At 44.3% G+C, this 8,617-nt stretch overlaps 1 long non-coding RNA gene across 1 annotated transcript in view; it reads left to right on the top strand.

Annotated features, from left to right (window-relative positions):
* Window positions 1-3,671: 3,671 nt before the first annotated feature.
* The window catches only part of LOC118323643, a 51,390-nt gene continuing 46,444 nt past the window's right edge, over window positions 3,672-8,617 (top strand). The window contains exon 1 of the long non-coding RNA XR_004796502.1: window positions 3,672-4,288. This is a non-coding gene — a long non-coding RNA (uncharacterized LOC118323643). The remainder of the gene's footprint in view (window positions 4,289-8,617) is intronic.

Consider the following 8,617-nt stretch of genomic DNA (forward strand, 5'->3'; position numbering starts at 1 on the left):
GCTTTACATTTGATGTTTACAAGGTGTGCTCTTTTACACAGAAACCCAATGAACTGAGGCACCTGCACGTTAAAGAATTCTCATGGTCACGCTGTGGTAAGGCTCCAGGAAGAGTGTGTTTGTCCAAAGAAATTCCCTTCTCTGCCCAGTGTAAGAGTGTGCATTAGGGAGGAAGGAGGAATGAGTCATGCACATAATTTAATGTCTCCTTAAGTGGGAAAACATGTCAAAGTAAACATCAGAACCCCCGTTGCAGTTTGACACCCTAATGCAGGGAGAGTGGGGGAAAGGGCCTGAAGGGAGCGAGGGATAAAGGGAGATGACGGGAGCTCAGAATAATATCCAAAAAAACGTTACGGTAAGCACCAATCGTGTTTTAAGAATAACATTGTGGGAGCGGGGGTCATTGATTACATGGTTTCCTTTGAAATAACCTCCCTTCCATAGATCTGACTCCCTGAGGTGCTGGAAGGACTCCAGCCCTATCAGTCTCATAGCACAAGAGGATTAGCTCTTTATCCTGGGTGATTCTATAGAAAAGAGGTACACGCCACATTATGTCTTGTTATAGAGAGCAGGCACAAGCCATTTTTTTAACCAGTTTTCACATGACTAATCATCACCCACGTCACTCTGAAACCTTCCCGTGACCCCTGTTTAGCTTCACTTCGCCCGTTCCCATGGCGAGTCCAAAAGCTGACGGAAGTCGGCATATTGGCCGTACATGAAATAACACGAGCTGCCAACATGGAATCCAACCTCAGGTTTCCTGGCTGATATTTACCAAATTAATTCCCAGGTGGAAGTAGAAATAATAACACCCATGAAAAGTGGGACAGTGGGAAAACGCGGAGGGAAACCAAGTGTGGTGGACTAGTGAGCCTGTGGTGGGGGAGATGCCAGTGAAAGGGAATGCTGTTATTGGGAAATACTTGTCATTTGTCATCTCCCCCTTGGTTTCCATGACATCATTGCCCCCCCCCCCCACCACCACCTAATAACGCAGCTCACATCATAGTATAAGATGGGGCTGGGTACTTAAATAGCAACGGTATGGCCTGCATTATTGTAACCTTCCCAGTCTTTCAGTCTCATAGACTCTTGCTCTCTATCCTGTCGCTGGAGCTCGGGCACTCAGAGCCACATAAGGAAACATTTGTTCCCAGTCTGGTTGAATGGAGCCTTGTGTTGGAGGTAGTCAAAGAGATACAAGGGGATAGGACATCCAAACAGTCCAACACAAGAGCTCTGCTCTGAAGCCCCTCTCTGTCTGAGCTGGGCCAGTAATGAATGTCCTCTAGTCTTAATCACTCTCAGAGCACACACTGGAGATATGACTGACTCCATTGTCCTCCTCTCTATGTTTTGCATGTTGAAGGCAGAAGTCGTAGAGGTCAGTAAATATTAGATTGGTTTCACCACCACCAGGTGATCACTGTGCCACTTTTATGGGTCTTGGTAAATGGTAAATCTCCACGTGTGTGTTTGTATTCCTGCACCATACATTTTACAGTTTTGCATCTTGATATGTATGCTAAGCAATTTGTTTACCCTCCTTAAAAAAATATGTAAATCTTCTCCTCACTCAGTCAGCTTTGTTTCCCCTGGATTTGTCTGAAGCTTCCCCCCTTTTTCTCTCCCATTTGTGTGAGCAGCATTCAGAATGGTTTTGGCTCTCTGGATATGATTATCCTTGTCACACCAATCTGGAAAACATTTGTGTGCACATTAGCACATACCTACGTACACACACTGGCATGAGTGGAGACATGAAGGAGGAGGATGCACAAAGTGGGCAAACACTTGCAGGCCCGTGCACACACACGGGCAAGCCTGCAGACACGCATGCATTATGCACATACACACATTGAGAAATAATGCCTTTTTATTTCTTGAAAGGCTGAGTCATTGCTAAGCATAAAAGGAGGAGGAACTGCTGGCTCTATTGTTCACCACATTGTTTTAGATAAGAGATAATTACCTCTTAATTACTTCTATGAGATAATTACCTTTGCTAATACTTTAATTCAGCCTTGATTAATGATTAATGAGCTAAGGGAGCAGATTGACTTTTGTGCAAGAAGCAAGGTCAACACAGTGAACCAGATATAAATGTGTAACCTTCCTTTTCTTTTCTTTCTTCTTTTCTCAAAAGGAAAAAAAAAAACCTTCACACAGCAGCGGTGGCTTAGGAATGCGAGACAGGAATGCTGTTGAGTTACTATAAAGGGGGTTTGATCACTGAAAACAATGTCTTTGTGTTTTCATCCCCAGCTCTAGTCACGCAATGCTGTGTGCGCAAACCTCCAGCAACTTTTCAACCCTGGCACAGAAGAAAGCCATCAAGTACCTGCAATTGACAGAATCGCGTGCAATTCAGGTACTCCAGGATTGTACTGGAGCATGGCCAAATGGGGAGTAAAGGAAAAGGTGGAGTGGAGCTTCACCTGCTCAAAGTGCAATACAAACTGTGTGTTGTGATTGGAGATCAGTACTAGTGGTGGAGTGTAAGGTAAAGACACTTATTATTCCTTATATTACACATAATATTGTATGGCAGAAACTTAAAAGATCAAAATTCCTACATAGTATGATAAAATGTAGTTTGTTGTAAGTTATATGGGGAAGATTGGGCTTCATAAAAACATTCTAGATGAGGATTACTTGTTTTAAGTCAGAGTTTACCCTCTTTACCACATGATGTCTTCTTTTTGATAACTTTCCATCATAATCTATAAGTGAATGCCATAATTTGGATAGTATATTCACAAAGGTTTTATCAATTTAAAATGAAATCAATATTGTCGCATACGTAATTCAAATTATCTCTTAAAACTGTCAAATGACAAATATCACACTGAGTTTTGATCTGACACACATATAATGAGTCAAATTTAACTTAAGTTTTATACAACTGGTCTCAGTATACTGTAAGTTCAATTATGTTCTTATTTTAGTCTTCAAGGCTGAATGCCCGCTCCCAGGAATCCAGTCCTTGTTTTGATGTTTAAGGGAAGCTATGATCCCAGAAATACAAGCAAGCCTGGAGGTGGTTAGGACATGAAAGTGAGGTGAGAAAGACAAGAGATTCATTCATGGGAAGGTGATTGAAGGCACCGACATCCCTGTATCTGTGCACAGCCTACAGATGATCATTATTACTCACTCACACTGCTGCACAGGGCTCACACGCAACCAGGCATCAAACTGACACATGATGAGTGACTGCAACCATTGTAACACCCTAAATTCATGACATAATACCTTACTCAACTGTTACAGTTAATAATAATAAAAGTAATCATTATAATAACCACCATTGGTTATGTCAGTAGCACTTTTTATATTAACATGCGTTTATTTAATGTAATTGAAAATCTACATTCACATGCAAACACGTTTTACCTTCCAGTGTAAAGTGCTTCATTATATCATACTTACAATTTTACTTAACTGCCACTACTATGTTATAAAATCATTCCAAAAACAATTTTTTCCCCTCTCTTTTGCTATTTTTAAAGGTTTAAAGTCTGATATTATGCTCTTCTTTTCAAACATTTGGCAGCAACAACAATAAACTCCATGTACCATCATGCTTTGCGCGCCTACGTTGGCCGACAGCAGCATGTGCTGCGCTGCTGTGCTCCAACTATGGCTCAGTGCGGCTCAGGCTCTTCACGGGTGTGCATCGTAGCAGCGACAGAGGCGCTGGTCGGAGCTCCAACAGAGACCATCACTGCACTGGACCTTGAGGAGGAAGTAGCTTCTTTTTATTGCTTATTGGAAATAATCACACTGATCGATCTGCCTTGATTTGCCAGGGCACCAGTTCGCGCAAGGATTCTTTGGACGCATTCAGAGGATTAAATACTGCTGTTACAGTACTGACACACGTGGAGGAGTTATTATTATTATTATATGTATTATCATTATTATTGGTCAAACTTGATGATGGCAGCAGCTGATGGATTCAACACTCCAGCTGTGAATCGTCCTGTAGGATATAAGGAAATACTGTCTCTTACACGGAATAAGGGGTGTCCATTACTCCTGCTGCCCTTTGCTGGACAAGCCGTTTGGCGGACAGACGAGTCTCTTGGGATACTTCACGCGTGTGGGCCGGTGTCATAGATGGCCAGTACCATGATGTGGTTTTTGGGAATCGATATTTATTGTGTTGGATTTTGTCGAAAGGAATGGGATATCCTGGGATATATTTTTGGAAGCGATGCTCAGCAGATGTCCAGCAATTCTGGATAATGACAGTACGCATCTCCTCATCCAGCAGGTATGTAAGAAAAGAGGCTGTCAGAGAAATGTTATGAGCTAAAACATAAATCATTTATTTATTTTTAAGTTGTATAAACGACCAGCATAGCCTAGTGCGTTCTGGGATGTTCCAGGGGGGTCCCAATTAGGAAATAACTCACAAAAATAAATCTAAAAAAAGTTCAACAATGGCTGTTTTGACCAAAGGTTCTGTTGTTATCTCCCTACACGCCCATTTGGCCTACATCTTCACTACCAAATTACACTTAACAATCAAACTGCACTCCCGTGGGATTCCTTAGGACAACTATTATCAAGTTGTGTCAAATCTGTGTCCACCGAGGGGGGCGTGTTTGATCCCCAAAAAAAAGCCTCATCAAACCCCTGATCTGCTCCACATTATGTAGGTTCACCTGTTCGGTTCACACACTGCTCCGTTACGATCTGGGGTTCATTACGCGCGCATCTCTCACCCTCCAAACTGACTCAGGTTGATTTTTTAGTTTTTAAAACACTTTTGTTTCCTGCCTGACATCCGCAATCTACCTCCGTCCTCCTCATTTAAAAAAATAAATGTACACCATTATGACCTTTCCTCACCCGGACGTTGCCATACACCTGCAGTGCCAGGTGTCCACAGACCCAGACCCACAGAGCCACGTCCTGTCATAAGTTGTGAAAGACCAGGTGCAGCAAAAACAAAAGAACAGTGTGAATACAGTGACCGACATGTGGTCCCCTCCTACAGTAACTCCATTCAGGTGAGAGTAAATCAGTCTTCATAACTGTGGCCACAGGGGGGCGGGGGGGCTGGGTGGTGGGTTGGCTGCCATGTGAGGTGCTACCTACCTGACACATGGCATGTATAAGAGATCCACTAGGGGCTGTGGGTAGTAGAAAGATCTGCATGATGTTGAGATGCTTCTTTGGAGTTGGAACCTACAGGTGCATGTGATCTCACTCTGTGGTGAACCCTGCACGGTCAGGAAGTGTTTGTACCGGTTCAGCATGTCGGAATTTCACATCTTTACCGTGACATAATGCCATTGCATTCATAGTTGGTGCGCGTGTTCATGTTCAAGTTTATCTGATGAAGCTTCCACCTTCCTCTTCCCTCAACTCTCAGTCCTCAATCTCAAAGTCCACTTCCTTAGCAATGAAGAATTCCACCTATTGTTTGGGCAGGGGACAGAGCCCCACTATATGTCTGTATACAGCGCAGAGCCCAGACCAAGTAGCCTCCCCTCCCTTCCAACTCAGCACCCCTTACCCCCACACACCCCCTCCATTAAAAATCTTCTCCAAACAAGACCCCCTTTCTCCACTGAAGAGGGACCCTCTGTCTAATGCCAAGTGACTCTCATGGCCAGCATTGACGGTGGGACACTTGCTTCACAAAAGGAGCTGAAGTGTCAAATAAACTCGGTCAGAGCCCCCGACACACAAGAATTCCTTTATCTGGCACCCTGGGAGGCAGACAAAGACAGACTTTGTGTCAGTGAGCAGGCCTTGACTAAACACTGGGGCTTTTTTTTTTTTTTTTTACTCCTCCTCTCACAACTTCTGCCTCTTCTTCCTCCTCCTCCTTTTGTCGTTTGAACGGCGGAGTGGGAGCATGTGTGTTAACGTGACCCCCGCTCGCCCAGCATCTGTCCTGCACACTGCCAACATCACCCCTGTGCTGTGTAAGCGCCATATAAACACAGATACACCCGTGCACGCCCACTCTCATACACCCCGCATCTCTCGCTCAGAATATCCGTTAGACATCAAAGCAGTATTTCAATTGATGTGCTTCTTTGGATACTTTTGTTTATGTCTTGGTCTGTGGCTGAGAATAGCAAAGCAGGAATTTGCTTTCTCACAGAGCTGAGTGTGCTGGCTGAGCTGTCATATGATATGCTTGTGGTGAACCGCAGTAGAGAGCCATATACACACCAGGGTCAGACTCACTTAACAACCCAGTATTTACTCCACTCAACATTTCCTAGGAACTTTCTCATCACTTGCATGTCTTTGGGTTCAGATATTGTCTTCTGTTTTATACTTGTTACATAATGAACTCATTTCTGAGCTCCTTGCACCTTCAGTTTTCGCAGTTTTCCACAAGCTGCTAGATAATTAACAACAGTTTCCATTACCTTTAAAATGCTACCTGGACAAGTCAGGTAACGCACACTTCAGACTAAACAGACATACAATCTTTCCACGCTTATGGTGGTGTTGTACAGTGATTCTAAAGAGCTCTATAGTTTGCTCCTTGAAGTTAAAAACCTAAGTGTCTGTATGGAAGTGAGCCCAAAGTGCTGGAAAATTACCTCATGCAGAGTTGAGACAACGCCGAAGCAGCACAACTGAGAAACTTAGGGGCCCGGAGCTGGCTGGGCCCCTGTGATAGACATGTGTATCAGGCCCCCCAGGCATGCTAATACAGGCCTGCCAGAGAGCAATAGTCCCCAGCACAGTGGTTAAGGTAAACAGATCGAATTGCTGTGGTTGAGCGTGTTAATGGTGTGTTTATGAGCTTAAGTTGAGTGGTGATTTATCATGTCTAAACTCAAGTCCCTGACCTTGATTGAGCTCAGTATCTTACTGCGTGCATGCGTCCATGTGTGTGACATTGCGCACAGGTGACAAGGCTGACTGAGCGGTGTGACCTCTTGGTGAACTGCGTCTCGATGTCATGACCGTTTTTCGACGACCGAAGGGAAATGGAAAGCGATAGGAGCATTTATCGCGCATTAATTACACCCCTGTTTTTGTAGCAAATGTGCCCTCAGCATTACCTCATCAGGTCTGCGGGGCACAACATTCAAATCGCAGGAAAAAACATCCTTCATTCATTAGTGTCAGATAACCTTTTAATGAGCTCCATGAGAAATATCAGGCTGTAAAAAAACTGCTGTGTATCCTTTCATATAGAGCAGTGTGTGTGTCTTTAGAATGGGCTCTAAAGTTTGTCTGAACAGGAGAACTGTCATTTATTAGTTGTGCAGGAACAATGGGGAGCTTGTCTCCGGGGTGGTGGGGGCCAGAGGGGGGCCTGAGGGGGCCGGTGGAGCCAGGGGAGGGTGGCCTGAGATTGGGCAGCAGCCTCTGACCAAGAACAAGCCCCTGTCTGATGGAGAGAACTGCTGACCCTTCCTGAGTAAAATGGCACCTTTGTTTCGAGGTGTATGTGTTTGTGCCTATGTGTTTATGTGTGTGAGAGGGAGAAGGAGAGAGGTTTTGAAAAGCTGGGAGTGCTGTGTAAATTGTTTTTTTTTGTTTTTTTTTCTCAGTGCTTTGGTGATTTTCCCTCCATTTGAGATTTTTCTCTTAGCTGCTAATAAATTCTCACAGCATTAAGGAAAATGTGTAAGAAATAGGGGCGAATTAATTACTTACCTGGCACAAAAGCTCTTATATAACATGTCATGGTCATCTACTTAGAATTTCCTCAACATTTTTGCTTTGGGGAAGTACACTTTAAGACATTTTACTTTACTTTACTTTACAAAATGCAGAGATTTCCAATACTCATACACATATAGAGCAAGTGCTTCCAGTAATACACCACAGAGTAGCATGCCTATCATAGCTACACACAGCTATAGACCTCTCTGATGCCATGACACCAGACCACCGCTTCAGACTAATTAGCTATTTTGTGTTTTCCTCTGGCCTTTTGCCACAGTCTGTGTGGTGCTTTCTTCCTTCTGGCCTACCAGCAATTGTCTCCTCTCTGTCTAATGATGCTCATGAGGGAGAGATGCTTTGTTTAAAGAAACCGAAGGGAGGAGGGAGGCAGGAGGAGGAGTAAATGCTGGTGGGGTAATGGCAGAAGATTGCTGATTTCCTACAGGGAAACCGCAACTTACAGGGTGGCGTGTGTGTGTGTGTGTGTGTGTGTGTGTAAAGGAGGGTGTTGTCCCGCTTTGGGAGTTATCAGGAAGTGGGAGGCTGAAAGAGACAGACAGCTTGTGCTTAAGTGAGAGTGTGGCAGGGTGCTTTAGAGGAAGTGGTAAACATGAGTGGGGGATTCTTCAAAATGATGCCTCTGGGTCTGACACTTAAAGCTTGTCCTCTTTCATAAACATCCCTCTGCACCTGGCGTTCAGACCTTTTTCTTAACTCAGCTCCTCACCGCATGGCCCGCTGTTCCCCATTGGGTGATAAAATCTGGCACACTTCCTGTGACTTTCATTTAAATCCTGCTATCCTTTCTGTCCTTGACCTCCCGTGTCAGCGCAGCCACAACTGAACTCTGCAGGAATATAGATGAAAAGAGAGCATAGGAGAGATGGAGAGGCATAGGAAAGTGAAAGAAGAAAGATGGGCGGAGGACAGTCCCCCCCCCCCCCCCCCC

This window comes from Morone saxatilis, unplaced genomic scaffold, assembly GCF_004916995.1.
Source record: "Morone saxatilis isolate NCDOM2014 unplaced genomic scaffold, NCSU_SB_2.0 Contig14, whole genome shotgun sequence".
NCBI classification, from domain to species: domain Eukaryota; kingdom Metazoa; phylum Chordata; class Actinopteri; family Moronidae; genus Morone; species Morone saxatilis.